Genomic DNA, 16,336 nt, shown 5'->3' with positions numbered 1-16,336 from the left:
TATTTTGTCTTGTTTATTTTTAGTTTCACACCTTCCTTATATCATTAAACCTGTGGGCAAAGGATTCACGTCTTCAGAGTCTTGGTGTACGGAGGGAGTTTATCTGGCTGTTAAGCTATATACACTACATATACCGGGGACAGCACATTCATAGTTTTTTAAATATTAAGAAGCCCTGAGACACAGTGTCGTGAAAAAAAAAGCCCCGCCGGCGGGGTCTTTGGGGTTTAACAGGCTAAGTAGCCTAACAGTAGGAACAGTTAGCTACATAGCTAGCAATGAGTGAGCGTTCAGAAACCGGCGCACACACTCAAACGGACTCGTGTGCCAACAGGCTTTCATGATTCTGTTCAGATATGCAAGTATAAGTCATGATAGCTTATTTTATTAACACGCTAATTTGATATGAAAATCAATGGAGGCTGAGTTAACTTTGTAGGAAAACCTACCGTCCATGACTGCCCCTGAGCTGTTTTATTTGTTAACTTCATATTTTTCATTTCCTATAACATTTATTTTCCTCTCATATTAACATTGTGGATCATTGAGACAGCGTGGTGTCCAGAGGTCTTATCCCGTTTTCCCACTTCCTCTGAGGGGACAGCACGGAGGGGGGGCATGAAGAAAGACCTGCACCAGCTTCATCCACGCTGGGCGTTGCTGTTATCACCTGCTCAGTGTCATTTCATTTGACCAAATGTCTTTACATATACATTTAATAGATTTTATTATTATCCACCTTTTTGTTTTATGTCCTTTATTTAAAACACTCTTTGAGACTTCATCTTCTGGTTCAAATTTCAATAAATATAATTTGTATAATGACCCTTTTTACTTTATTCTACATGAAAATGTGAGAGATTCCATTCAAATCGGTTGATTATTCATATCTTCCCCAGGCTAGGAACAGTATGTCGAATTTTTTATGCTAAATGTATATCATTTTCTCACATAATATAGAATGAGACAACACAGTTTTTATCCATTGTGTATGAATGCTTCAGCTCTTCAGACCAACATAGTAAGATGTGAGCATGTTTCTAATTGTGTTGGTATGCAGCCTGGGTCTGGTCTGTTTAATAAAGCAAACCTGCCACTTTTATATTGTAGAATTTGTTAAATTAAAGCACTCTTTAATTGTTTGTCCTAAACATAGCAATATATGCTTTTGAAATGTAACATGTCTTTGACAAAATAACAGTATACAGTTTATATTGTGTATCACCATATAGCTTGAAAATACATAGATGTGTTGTTTTTTATCTATACAATAAATAAATAGACAAACAGACACTTTATCAATCCCAAATTGGGAAATTATTTTACAGCAACAGTGTGTTCAGGTACTCAAATATTTAAAGTTGGAATAAAATATAAACTACACAACACAAGTATAATGCACAGCAATCAATGAGATAAGTCCGATATTTTCATGAAAACTCCCCACGACACATCAACACTAACGTGGCCGAGTGGACTCCGGAGTTTGCTGCATGAGTTTCACTGTATGATCTGTGGTTTAGTGGGCTGTCACTCAAAACACTGAGTAGCCAATGGGGACGCACACCTGAAAGTCCCGCCCACCAGCAAAGAGAACTGAAACAAAAACCTATGTTAAAACAAAGAAAAAAGACTCATAGTTTACATGATTACACAAATGATTTGTTTGCAACTTATAATTTATTTTGCTTGACTCAGTTTGTTTTTCTCTTAAACTTTTAGTTTTGCTTGATTCTGAGAAAGTGTTGCTTTATCTTTATGAAACAAAACTAATCCCATCATATTTCAGTATAAATGAACAGTGCTAAAAAGCTTTGCAAGCCTTTGTAAATAATGCCATGATCCAATTTTTGTTACCACTATCTACATACTTATGCAGCAATATGAAATCCTTGTGTTGTTGGCTTGTTATTCAAAAAGGATGAGCAATGCTCACCTCTCAGGTGCTAGGTGAGACGCACTCAGCAGCACAAAGGAAAGCTTCCACAGTACAGAGTGGAGGTGGGTGTTTAGTACAGATTAGTCATAATGGAGTCCCATGAAGAGTCCTCCCTGCCATACAATGCTCATCACAGCACAGTGTTCTTTGAGCTCTGCGTCCCTGACACTCCCCTTCCTTCTCCTGAATCCACCAGAGTTCATGATCAGTGGGCACATGTAGGTGTAGTGCTGTGGTGATGACGTACGTCCTCATCCTGTTCAGCTGTTTGGGTTCAGCGATGACCAAGATGTTCCCAATGCTCCTGTGAAAAGAGCCATTCATAGCTGTTTGTCCACTGTGTTCTGTAACATCTAGGTATAGATTACATGTAATTGTGATACTGACCGTTGAGCGGCCCCTAACAAGATGGGGGTGAACACTTATACCAAATAAATACTACATCAATAAATTATATGAGCATGTTCACGAGAGCTCTAGTAACGGCGTCTCGTCGTTACAGTAATGAAAGGGATAAAAGCTTTTACACAACTTGGACGTTGTGCAACGGAGTAAGTACTTTCTTTTCAAAGTTAGATTGAAACACCTGAAGATACATTTTGGACATGAGATGCATTTGCACACCAGTAAGAGCACGCTGCACACAGAGGTAGTTACACTCTTTCAACAAATGGTGGCAGTAGACTCTCGTATTGACAGAGACCATGTGTCTTGCAGTGAAAATGGATATAAGCTTAATTTTGCATACATATATAACAATTCTTTCTTCTACTGTAATGGAAGACAGCGAGAGCTGCACGTTGCTTCAAACGAGGATTGAGTTTCAGACAGAACAATAAATATACATATTCGTTATTGTGCTGCATTCGTCAAATAACTCAACTGCAACAAAACAAAATAGCTGATTAGTTGTAAAGAGTTACTGATATCAATAATTTAAAAAGCATCCTTGTTCCCCAAATGACAGATACTACATATAATCCAATAAAAAATATCCTCCAAAGGTATAACCCAAAGTCATTTTGTCTTGCTTGGGAGATAAACATTATCCCACACACTGAGGCAAACTAAACTCTGAGTTTTTTTTTGTGTGTGGCTGTGTGCGGTTGTGCAAGTTTTTCTATGGTCATGTATGGACTTCCGGTCCACTGGGTACAGAGCAGCCAGTAATGTGGATCCTTTCAGAGCTGCTCACCTCGCTGGCCCAAGTGTTGCCATAGGAAATAGTATCCTGGCAACAGCACTAACCTGATCAAAGACAAAGTAAGGTCATGCAAACAACAAGATTTGGAACAATTTTCCTGTATGAACAACCTCTGTTTTCAAGGACATTCATTATAATTGTGTCATATTATCCTTTCTGCATTTTTATGAAATATTACATTTAGTATGAACTCACAATACACCTGCATGACTCTATTATAAAGACCTTTTGGTGCAGTGTTTTATAAATCCACATGTTTGGATTTCATGCGTAATACCTGCTTTCACCAGTGCACTATCAATCATTTGCAGGAATTAGCGTTCTCATCTAAAATCCGTTCATACCCCTGGGGAAAAAGCATGTGGATAAACCCCTGGGAGTGTAACTGAACCTATTGTTCAGGATTTTAATTTTGCGTAATAGCAGCTAATAGTAATGTGTGTAATAAGGTGCTCAAATGAGAGATTCCTTTTTATAAAATTAAATTGCATTTAAATAGCAAGGCAGGCAATTGTACACTATGATATTTTGAAAGCATAAACCTTGATCGGTGTTTTTAAAGTATTTCGATCTCTTGTTTTCCTTTATATGCAATCATGCACATCAAATCTGCTGGTGCTGAAACTCCTTGTTCCCATGATCAGCTTGTATGTTGCCACTGTTGCCATGGTGACCACCAGGACCGATACAGGGGTCCAGATTCTGTGTGTTCGGTACACTCAGGTCTTTTGACCAAGGAACAGAGGCAGAGATTATTTAACAGATTTACAGGCAGCTTGACAATAATTAAAGGAGAATTTACTAATTTAGAAACCAATTACAATGTGAAGAGTGTGTCCCCCTTTCCCCCCCAACCGGGCAATGAATCAGGCTGCTCTCCCAAAGGGCTGTTGTTTATCGGTTTTATCTGATTTATTTGTTCTATGTCCTATATATATATTAATGTTGCACTGTTGGAGGAGCCTGTTTTTCATTGCCATATCTAAACTGTGGTTATTGTGCACATGACAATAAAGCCTTGCATCTTGAATCTTTAGCATTTATTCATACCATTTTCACGTGTCTTGAATAGTGTGCCACAGATGTATGTAAACAATGTGCATGCTGACAGCTCTGTCCCAAATGATATACATTTAGTGCTAACTATTGACTCACTCTCTTGTGAACACATTGAGCCTCTTTACAGGTTCCATCTGATTTCATTGTACAAAATGTAAGTTTCCATATTAAAGCCGCCTGCATTCCAGCAGTAGCAAAGCTGGTCATTAGCCTCCCCCGGTCCAGTCGACCCCTGGGGTTCGCTTATGGTCGGAAAGTGTTGAAAGCACTCTTAAGAGTTTTTTGGCATTTAGCTATGACGCACAGACACAGCTGTAATCAAGCACATTTGACTTCTCTTCATTTAGAAGGAAAGGAGCCCCATCAGGAGGTAAAGTACAAGAAAAAGAGATTGTGTGTGTTTGTGTGACGACTTCGTCACTATGGACTGACGGCTTTGGGCCGGGTGATATGGCACTTTATTAGCGTGATTGCACAGTACAATTAACATTGCGTATTTGCACATAATTTATACTAATTATGGAAGTAGTATTTTTTTAACTGATTAAACCGTATTTATTGAAATGTTGTCTGGATGCTGGGATAAGGATGACAGCGGTTGAGTAATCAGGGTGCAAACAATATGTTGAAGGTCTGTGGCTGATGATTGTGTGCACCTGGGGCCCTGGGTTGTCTCCTCCCCCCTCACCTGTGTTTAATTGATCCCCCTCACCTGTGTCTTGTCAGTCTGTGTATTAAAGTGCTGTTTCTGGTTAGAGTGAGGGTGTGTGAGATCCTGGTGGCTGCAGGCTGTAGGCTGTTCGCGTGAACAGCAGCAGGATTGAGTCTGTGTCAACATTGTTTTAATAAATGCCCACGTCGGGTTATATTTTTGGACGTTCTGCCTCTACCTCCTTGCTTGGTCGGGCCGCTCAACAGTCGGTCTCAGTGTGTGAAAGGAGAGAGAGAGAGAGGAAAACTGTTTCCACAGAAACATAGAAAATGAAAGTCTCTATTGTCATTGCACAGAATACAATTACATTGAGTGCTACTTCAATCAGGAGAGACGTGATGTATGGAATACATGTTTATTATCGGATCACATTATATAAATGAAACATAATGATGACAGTTATAACGAGTGAATGAAATGGTGTTTGGCAATTAGGCCCAGGTTTTGTAGGATGTCATTCGGGAAGGGAAGAACCGTTTCCGATGAACCCCCCGGGTCTAGACACTGGTGGTGGTGATGAGTGGTTAGGTCCGGTTGGAAGGGAGAAGGTTAAGCTTGGCCCTGAGTTGGAAGCAGGAGGTGAAGGGGTGGAGGAGGGTTGCGCGTTGACACCTGGAAGACAGCTGATGGAAAAGGGGAGAGCATATATAGAGGGATTAACAGGTGCGATAATTAGGCTTCTGAATGGAGGGAAGTGATCGGTTAGCTGAGAAGTGGCGCTCCCTCTCATTTAGTGACGGGAGCGAGTATTGCCATGACGTGCAATACGAAGTGATAGGTCTTCCTGCCTGAACTTGCGCTGAGCTTCATTTCAATCAGGAGAGACGTGATGTATGGAATACATGTTTATTATCGGGTCACATTATATAAATGAAACATAATGATGACAGTTATAACAAGTGAATGAAATGGTGTTTGGCAATTAGGCCCAGGTTTTGTAGGATGTCATTCGGGAAGGGAAGAACCGTTTCCGATGAACCCCCCCGGGTCTAGACACTGGTGGTGGTGATGAGTGGTTAGGTCCGGTTGGAAGGGAGAAGTTTAAGCTTGGCCCTGAGTTGGAAGCAGGAGGCGAAGGGGTGGAGGAGGGTTGCGCGTTGACACCTGGAAGACAGCTGATGGAAAAGGGGAGAGCATATATAGAGGGATTAACAGGTGCGATAATTAGGCTTGTGAATGGAGGGAAGTGATCGGTTAGCTGAGAAGTGGCGCTCCCTCTCATTTAGTGACGGGAGCGAGTATTGGCATGACGTGCAATACGAAGTGATAGGTCTTCCTGCCTGAACTTGCGCTGAGCTTCATTTCAATCAGGAGAGAAGTGATGTATGGAATACATTTGTATTATCGGGTCACATTATATTAATGAAACATAATGATGACAGTTATAACAAGTGAATGAAATGGTGTTTGGCAATTAGGCCCAGGTTTTGTAGGATGTAATTCGGGAAGGGAAGAACCGTTTCCGGTGAACCCTCAAAAGGAGTGAAAGTATGGAGTACTGAACGTGATGAAATCTTACCTTGTGGGATGCAGTGGAAATCTGTGGATGAAATGAGAGGTTAATACATGTGGGGATTTAGACATACTGATGCCTCCTAGGCATCCTCCCTGGACGTACAGGGCTTCCTGGACGTACAGGGCATCCTGGACGTAAAGGGCATCCTGGACATACGGGGCATCCCGGACGTGCGGGGCATCCCGGACATGCGGGGCTTCCCGGACGTACGGGGCATCCTGGACGTACAGGGCATCCCGGACGTACGGGGCAACCTGACTTCGCAGGGACACATTTTATACAGACCCGAAGGTTACAACCTGGACGTACAGGGTTAGACATGCAAGGATAAACATGAGCCGCGGGGCGAATATACGTGCTGACATGCTAAGAACCACCACCAGTTATATGCATACGTACCAATTTGAAGGTTGGAGAGACCTTTGGATAGCCAGCACGGCACTCAGGTCCGGACGAATGTAGGATGAGGAAGCGGTTGTTGTAGGGAAGAGGAATGATTACCTTGATTGTGGCAGGTTTGCCGCACCTGTCCTGAACGAGCCCTGAAATATTATGCATATTTACCATAGGTAAGCTGGAGAGATCTTGGATAGCCGGCACGAGCCGATGCCCGGCGAAGAGGGAGATGTAGACAATGTAATGCAGCTGTTAGCTTGAGTACAATGATGCATGAATATCATACCCTGCTTAACATAAGCCAGTGAGCGTGAAACCAAATATATGAGTGCAATATGAGCAGCATGAAATAATGTTTTCGGTAAATGCTGAGACATGACCCATGATATAGGACTAGCTTAATTAGCAGTTTGATTACTCCACGGTAAGACGTAGATGCTGATGTGCTGGTTGGGTGATTAGACTGTCTTCTATCATCTTACATGAGCTTCTCTTTCTCCCTGAAATAAACCCCCAAAACCACAGATGGGCAGCATCCGTGGCTGTGTTGAAGCTTGAAACTGCGGTACTTACTGAGCATAGAGAACCGCAGTGACGCGTCGTAAAACCCGGAAGTAAGTTAGCATTTTTAGCACTTCCGGTTCCTTCCTCAAAAAGCAATGCATTTTTTCCATAGGGTTTTGGAAAATTGCTCGAAATAAGGTCTGTGGTTGACACAAATTTAAGAGGTAATTGACGTTTTGTTCTACGACATTAAATACATCAGCAGTGACCCCACTGGGGATTTTTGAAGAGTTTACGTGTCTGAAAAACGATGGTTGTTACCGAATGGCTGAATAGGACTACAGAAATTGTCGAGGCCGTTGTACGTCATTACGCCGAACACGTAAACACTCCCGCTAAGTTTGTTTTCCCCTGTGTTCTGCTTGAAAGCAAGTACCTGCCTATCTTTAGTATCTGTATATCTATATCTGACCATTAGAATCTGTATTTTTGAAATTGTCGTTTTTAACACCGTAGTTTTACAAATTATAGAATAATTAATTACCAGTGTTTTACAATTTTATTCGGCAGTTCGTTTCGTTGGCTAACGTTAGCTAAAGCTAGCGCTACTAGTTAGCTACGCAATGGTTTGTTGCTTTGCTCCGTGTTGCAGCCACAGGTCTTCGCATGAAACGTGCTTGTTCTATCGTTTCCCGGCCAATGTTTTCCAAAGGAGAGTCTGGATTCGTGCCATGAGGTAAGCTGACGTTACATTTTTGTCCATGTCACGGTGAAATGTAAATAATGGGTAGTGACTGTATCGCCGTTATAGAGATGGCGCTGCTGAAAAAACCGCAACATAAGTAAAGATAATGAATACATCCTATTAAAACCTGTGTGGCTTATATGATAAGTCTAATTAGTACAAGCAGCATAACGTTTCACCATGTAACTAAAGATTGTAGTCAGGGAAATCAGTTTGACATATTGAACTAATAACAAATCACCTCTGGCTGGCAGAGAACTCTCTGCTCCATAGCTTCTCTTGGATGTAAAATCACATGTACATTTTACATTTATATTCAATTTAATATTCCATCCCTCACATACTTTTTTATATATAATAACTTTGTTTTTCTTGTTATGCTGCTGCAACACAAACATTTCCCAAATTGGGATCAATACAGTAATATCTTATCTTAATTAATTAAGAAATATAACTATTATAATTAGTGTAGCAGCTGACACCTATTTTCAATATGGATTAATCTACCATTTATTTCTTTAGTTCAATTTTCATCTATAAAAATGTCAAAATAGTGAAAATGTTCACGAGACTTATCAAAGTGCAAGGTTATATCTTTAGATGTTTTGTTGTTTTTGGTGTGACTTCCATGAAACTATATTTTATATCTTCCCAACAGACGAGCTGACAGGAAACCTAACACTCTAACAACCACAACATTGAAAGGCGAGTAAATGTAAATTAAAAACAATTCACAATTTTTGTATTTCTTCTTCCTTGCAGTGAGGTGAAGCTGACGTTGCACTTGGTGCCAGTAAGGATGTTCCTCACGCAGGCTGAATGTTTCTCCTTCCTTACTGACACAGAAGCCCTTGATTTGCAATGCTTCACTAATTGTCATTTCCCTGGCTCCGTAGGGACACTTTACCTCCAGCACAGCGGAAGACCCTACCAGACCATCTGGAGATGCCCCCAACAATCCTGATAGGGAGAGCCACAAATCTGACTCATGGACCTGCATCTGAGTTGCAGTGGTGAATGCCCTGACGCCCTCACATTCATTCATAGTCCCCCACTGTACAGACAAAACACCATCAAGGGCCTGTTGTTGCCCTAGCACCCTGGCAATAAAGGAAGCAGTCAATCGCGTTGACCTCAGGACAGCTCCAAAGTTGCTGGCAGTCAACCTTCCTTTCCTGAACAAATGCCAGTTTGGGTTGGTTCGCTGACCAGTGGTAGCCACCTGAATTGCCCTCTGTTGCGCTTCAGACAATGCCATGCTTGCCACAATTGCCTCAGGTCCCTGATGCCCAACAGATTTGATAATTTCAGGAACAGTAAGTGTTTCCAAGCTGTAGTGTTCCTCTTCTGGCTCGGGGGAGAGAAGCCAAGAAATTCCTGAGAACCTGCCCCCGAGTCTTTCCCTCAGCCAGTCACGATCTTCGGAGGTGGGCTCCCTTGTCAGCGGGTTAAATTAGTTATTGGTTTCAACAGTCACATTAAAAACAGTTACTAAATCAGCTTACTATCACCTAAAGAACATATCTAGGATTAAAAGACTAATGTCACAGCAGGATTTGGAAAAACGTGTCCATGCTTTTATCTTCAGTAGACTGGACTACTGCAATGGTGTCTTCACAGGTCTCACTAAAACATCTATTAGAAAGCTGCAGCTGATTCAGAACACCGCTGCTCGAGTCCTTACCAACACTAAGAAAGTGGATCACATTGCTCCAGTTCTGAAGTCTTTACACTGGCTTCCTTTGTCTCAAAGAATAGATTTCAAAATACTGCTGCTGTTTATAAAGCACTGAATGGTTTAGGACCAAAATGCATCTCTGACCTCCTGCTAAATGATGAACCATCCAGATCTCTCAGGTCTTCAGGGACTGGTCAGCTTTCTGTCCCCAGAGTCAGAACTAAACATGGAGAAGCAGCGTTCAGTTATTATGCTCCAAATATCTGGAACAAACTCCCAGAAACCTGCAGGTCCGCTGCAACTTACTACTTTTAAATCCAGGCTGAAGACTTTTCTTTTTGTCGCTGCTCTTAATTGAACTATTCATATCTTAGACTGTACTGTAACTTTTATCCATGTATTTTTTCTTTTAATGTTTCTTTTATTAGCTTTTCTTTTTAATGACTGATTTTAAATGCCATTTTCTTAATGTCTTTCATTTTTTGTAAAGCACTTTGAATTGCCTTGTGTTGAAAAGTGCTATATAAATAAACTTGCCTTGCCTAATAAAGATTTCATGTGACACATACAATTGATTTGTTGATGGGAATTAATGTGAATAAATTAACTCGGTCTTAAAAGGTTAACGGTACTCTTGCTATCACTACTCATCGACACTATAAACCTTGTCCCTCATGCTAGCCCTGACAACACCGGTAATCACACCTTCATCTAGGCTGCAATGTAACGTGTCCTGACTTGTAGTGGTTCTCCCCTCTATCTACACTCTTCTTGTCATCTTTGTAAAACGATATCAGACTGGTAATTGACACAGCCATGACTTCTAGTTAAATTCTGTGTGGCTAAAATGAAAAGCTTTGTTAAAATATGCAAGCACGCAAAAGTCAAATTCAGCTTTATTGTCAAAAATTCTACATGTGTTATACATCCAGAAATATCGAAATATCGTTTCCCACAGTGTGACATGTATACATAAAACAAAAAGGGCCTAGATAAACGTGTTATACATTAAACAAAACGGGCCTAGATAACCGGGGTATACAGTTTAAAATGTTAATATATTTAAAGTGTTCAAAGTGCAGTTTCAGTGCAAGTCAGTTGAAACGATCTTAAATTGGCGTGACGTTGAAGTCGTGACTCTGCTGCTGTACTGGCTTGTAGTTCGTTTATAGCATAACGTTAGCATTTCGCTTTTGGCGACTAGATTTATGATTAAAAAATTATAAAAGTAGGGTTGACATGTGGAGATTATCCGGCTGAACAAAACGTGATCCCTCTCTTAAATGTGTGTCTACCACAGACCTTATTTCGAGCTATTTTCCAAAATCCTATGGAGAATTTGCATTGGTTTTTCATGAAGGAACCGGAAGAAGTTTACTTCCGGGTTTTACGACGCGTCACTGCGGTTCTCTATTGTGACGGGTAGTAGTTACCCGAACTGCATAACTCCATGCTGTAACGCGTTACACCCGACACTGCCTGGAACTCACCTTAACCCTAAACTAAAGGCAACGATGTTCTCTCTTTTTTCTTCTTCTCTTTCTTTTTCTCTTTCCCTCTTCTTCGTTCTTCTCTTCTTTTGCTTTTCTCTTTCTTCTTCTTCTTTCTTTTCTTCTCTTCTCTTCCTCTCTTTCATTTTCCGCTCTCCTTTCCATTCTTTTCTTCCTTCTTTTCTTTCTCTCTTCTTCGTTCTTCTCTTGCTTTCTCTTTTCTCTCTTCTTTCTTTTCTCTCTTCTTCTCCGTTCTCTCTCTTCCTCTTGCTCTTCTTCTCTCTTTTTTCTTCTTTTCTTTCTCTCTTTTTTCTCTTCTCTTTTCTTACCTGTTTTAGCAGTGAGGCGCAGGGAAAGGAGGCGAGCCTGCTGCGCACTGAACCTGCTAGTAGTGATGTTACGTATTGCGCCGAGGCTTCGGAGCGTGTGTCGAGTAATCCCCAAAGCTTTTTGTGAAGCATGTATCGAGGCTTGTATCGTTTTGGGCCAGTGACGTCATCGATGACAAACGAACCTCGCTGCCTGTCGATACCACGTGACTGCTTCGGGAAGCGATTCGGATCGGTTGAACCGTTGAACCACAACGCTCATAATACCCATGGATGTATAACAAGAACCATATTACCCCTCCTGTACCCGGGTCCGCTGGTGACACGATGGAATTAAAAGAGCTCAGACCCTCACTTATATAGAGGTCGGAAAATGTCATAAGTATAAATAGATACAAGCATAAATAAATCTAGGAATAAAACATGAATAAATAAATGAATAAATGCAGATTAGATATAGTCCAGTGTTTTCGGGTAGATTCAGCGTGTGGGCTGTGGCTCAGCTGGAAAGCAGCCGACCCACGACCGCAGGGTTTGCTTATAGAAGCTACAGCTAAATGAGATAATGCAGTTAATAAATGTATTCCTGATATGGTTTAGCCTTCTCAGGCTACAACATGGTTAAGTTTATGAATAATATTAAGGAATACGAATCCCTCTTTGCAATGTTTACCAGCCTCCTATAGGCTTTTCAATCACAATCGTTCAACTGGAATGAAAATAATATTGTTAACATGAAAATAGGATTTTATGTTCGTTGTTTAGAGTTATTCTAAGGCTTTACTCATTGGGAACTCGGTATGAGATAGAGCACACTGTTGAGATTTCCAATCTGCCTGTTTTACACGCTTTGACCAACAGGGGGTTTATGTTCAAATTAAGCCCATGATGAAGCCTCATGACATGAACCCTTTGCGAACCAATTGGCTGGAAAGCTTCAAAGCTTCATAAGGCTTCATCTCGCCATCACTACCTGCTTGCCACCTAAGACGCACTTAGTGACCAGTACTGCTACTGAGCCGGGAGGAGAAGTAGCTTCGATGAGATGTAGCTTGAGCCCTGCCTGCCTGCAAGAGGGGTTGTGGTTGAAGCCGGAAGTGGGTGAAGCTTCGCAAGCGATGAGGGCCCGTTCCGTGTGAAGGCTGGAAGCGCTGCATTTGAGCGGCCCTGATGCCAGTGATGCCCTCTCGAGAGACTGAAGGCGTGCGTCAATTGTTTGCCTGAAGTAGCCCATTTTCAATAAGCCGGAGGAACTTCCGTGGAGCCCAATATCCTTGTCTTTTTCTTCCGCATCCGGGTTTGCGGGGTGGCCGGCTAGAACCGCTAGCCAACTGGGGAACGCCGCCTGTAGCTTAATCCGCAAGACTGCGGAGCTGATGAATATATACTTGGAGCTGGGACGAAGCCCTGCTGCTGCTTGCGCGTTGACACCTGGAAGACAGCTGATGGAAAAGGGGAGAGCATATATAGAGGGATTAACAGGTGCGATAATTAGGTTTGTGAATGGAGGGAAGTGATAGGTTTGCTGCAGTGGTGTAGTCTACTTTTTTGTAGTGGGTATACTGTAATAATTGTATTCATCCTGTCTCGAAGCAACACCTCATGAACACCATCACACTTACTAATGCATAGACTAGTCTTGAGACTGGTTATGTGTTATCAACATGTCAATGTATTATAAGCATTTTTATGTGACTTTTAACTGCCAGAGACATTAACAATAAAAAAATAAAAGAATGAAAAATGATGGAAAAAGCCCACTTATCTTCTAGGGTTGAACAATTAATCGACATTTTTATCAAAATCTCAATATGGCCTACTGCAAACATTGTCTCTGACACAGCTCTCACCAAATTTCCAACTAAATCCTGTCCACCCTTCTCCGTGAGCTCCTGGGCTATTTTGTGTGCTCTGGACGTCTCATGTCGTCTAATCTTGTTTCTCAAAGAGGCCAGAGATGTTGATCTGCTTGAATCTGAGGACTGGATCTTAAAGTGCACCCACTCCTCAGACATAGACACTCGTTGTTCTGTGAGGACACCTGTTGATTTTGTAGCGCTGCAAAGAGCACAACCTGGAAATAAACAAAACCATGACTAATTAGCATAATACAAGTTTTTACCAATAATATCTGCAGAAAAGAGCCAAGATTTACTCAAAAGTATTTAATAAACTGCTTACAATATGTACATCATTGCTAACAAATGCATGAAAAGCAGATAAAAGGAGAAAAATGTTCCACTTTTTCAATAGCTAATTATTTGACAACTACTGATAACTAACATATAGTAATATAATGCTGCAAATGTTTTAAATGCACTTTTAACATGACCATGAATTAACTCTCATTTGCATAGTCATTGACTTTATGAATTTCTGTTGTTTAGATCAGCTTTCCTTTGCATGTGTGCTGACATTTACCTAACTTTCTGTCCCTCCACTCTAACCAAGGATGCCTGTTCTTACATTCCAGCTACTGTTACGTTAATGATAACCATGCTAATTCCACTTACCGGGTACATTTGCGGTAGCGCCGGGCTCGTTCTCTGTCACCTTTAGGACAGCCGCCTGACCTGGCTCTTCTTCTGTAGTGGTAATAGGGGAAAACTTCGGAAAACATAAAAATATTTTCGTCTGTTTTCGTTTCATGTTTGCTTCCTGTTTAGCGCTCCGCGAACCTGAATGATGGAAGGATCAAATTCTGATAACGTTAGAGAAACGTGGGGTTTGTCAGAGCCGAACAAAGTGTGTTGCTGTTGCTTAGCAACAGGCCAAAGGCGACGGAAGCCCCAGACGTCCAAAAGTATTAACACAGAAGGGGGCGAAAGCGTGAAATCGAAGTCACAAAATGATGTTGTTACGTATCATCGCTCATTTTTAAGAGGGTATACGGAAATCACTGGCATTTTCTAGTGGGTATACGGCGTATACCAGCGTATCACGTAGACTACACCACTGGTTTGCTGAGAAGTGGCGCTCCCTCTCATTTAGTGAAGGGAGCGACTATTGCCATGACGTGCAATACGAAGTGATAGGTCTTCCTGCCTGAATTTGCGCTGAGCTTAATTTCTGATCAGTTAAACACACATAATAGAAAGAGGAAAACATAAGAAACAAATTACTTCAGCAAACAACTTTAAAAGAGGAAATACTAGGAAATAAATTACAATGTAATATTGCACTTTAACCAGATACATAATTATTATTCAGGAATATGATTTGTGCTTATTCTAGATCAGATAGTCCTCATCGTCATTGCTGCTCCCTGTGCTAGAGTCTCAGTGCTTTAAATATATATTGACAAGAAAAGTTCTGCCTCATAAAAAACAGATAAGACGACGGGTTAAGCATTTTAGAGTCTTGCTTTTGGATCTGACTTGCTCTGGAAGACAAGAGTCTCATTTTAGCTGCAGGATATGCAAAGGCTAAGTAAACTAGTTATCTGTTCTATTCAACACCAATGTTTAACAGAGTGCATGATCTTCTTCAACAGATGCAGTTTCACCAGTCATTATGGAATTTATAGCGCTCTATTCATTTTCCGTTTTGAATGTGAACATCTACAATTCAATGAAAAACTCTATCTGTTGAATAGGACAGTGCGATGTTATGAAAAGCTCCAAAACAACTTTCAAACGGACATTGTAATGAGAAATGATTGATGTTTCTAAGTGTTATAGCTGGAATTTTCTTGTTTCTTTAGTTGTGTCCACTCCTAAAAAACATTATATAACGTAACACTAAAGGGACTTGAATCTGTTGCTAGAGTGAAGGATCAGGTGGTGCTTCTGTGTTGTTGACAAGTTGCAGTTATACATGTTTAAAGACATTGCCTTGAATCCATGATCAAATCCATTAATTGTTCAACTGTCTCTCTAATGGCTGCTTCGGTCTTCTTCAGATAAAATGTCACCTCTGTGTCATACAATTTTTTAAAGGCGACAGCCTGCCAATAGCAGCAGCATAATGGATTAATGCGTAGAAAGGCAAAGCTACTTTACCCTCCCTGCTCTCCTCAGCCTTTTCTTTTCCCATAATATCGTGTGCTCTGCAGATTGTCACTGACTTTAACAAGAATAAGATGCAGGTTTTCTCATATTCCGTAAAACTTGGTATCATAACAACCATGACCTTTTTCTGAAAGAAAATCTACCAAAATCCCAAAATACTATTCACAGAGCGGGCCTAATTCCTTTGAACAAATGAACAATGATTGTGAAATAAGTTTCTATTCACACCCCTCCACAGGAGCACTTAGAGGAGATTGCTATTGAAAATGGTAGAGATGTATGGCTTAAAGGCAAAAACAATATTGAAATTACCTCTATATGGAGTCACAAATCTTAAAAAAAAGAGTCTGGGGTTAACAAAAAGTAAAGTTAGTCCTTCCAAATATTCTTCATTTGTTTAATTTTTCTCAAGCTTTATAAAAATATGACTTAGAGGAGGAACCTTGTTATTTCTCAACACTAGCTAATTATAATAATGTCATGTCCTGCTGACAATCATTACAAAGACATTGCTGCCTGTGGAAAGATATGGCATCTCTTTCTGTTCTTTCACTTCTCTTTGGGAGTTAAAAGACCTCCTCGTCTTCACCCATCTGGAGGATTAGCATCCGTTGTTTCTATAGCAACAGCCTTCAATTAAGAGACATCCAGGACCTTGCTGTTACTGCCAGCAAGGTGCTAATTGATACTGGATTTCATGTAGAGAGGGGTGGGGGGTTGAGATGAGAAATAGGAAAGTGTGTGTGTGTGTGTG

General features: G+C 40.9%; 2 long non-coding RNA genes across 4 annotated transcripts; one reads left to right on the top strand and one right to left on the bottom strand.

Moving 5' to 3' along the window:
• Positions 1 to 5,253: 5,253 nt before the first annotated feature.
• LOC307021588 lies at positions 5,254 to 8,060 on the bottom strand. Of its 2 annotated transcripts, XR_013803203.1 has the most exons (3): positions 7,400 to 7,550; positions 6,830 to 6,972; positions 5,254 to 6,454 (listed from the first exon to the last, which is right to left on the bottom strand). It is a non-coding gene; the product is annotated as an uncharacterized lncRNA (long non-coding RNA). The 2 variants fall into 2 exon arrangements; XR_013803202.1 differs by having other exon boundaries at positions 5,254 to 6,972; positions 7,400 to 8,060.
• Positions 7,934 to 10,324, top strand: LOC307021589. 2 transcript variants are annotated; one of them, XR_013803204.1, is made up of 3 exons: positions 7,934 to 8,066; positions 8,734 to 8,780; positions 8,972 to 10,324. It is a non-coding gene; the product is annotated as an uncharacterized lncRNA (long non-coding RNA). The 2 variants fall into 2 exon arrangements; XR_013803205.1 differs by having other exon boundaries at positions 8,734 to 10,324.
• Positions 10,325 to 16,336: the final 6,012 nt, after the last annotated feature.

This window comes from Notothenia rossii, assembly GCF_949606895.1.
Source record: "Notothenia rossii genome assembly, chromosome: 10".
Lineage (NCBI taxonomy): Eukaryota > Metazoa > Chordata > Actinopteri > Perciformes > Nototheniidae > Notothenia > Notothenia rossii.
Note: the sequence above shows the minus strand (reverse complement) of the source record. Positions and strands in the feature narration are given on the sequence as shown.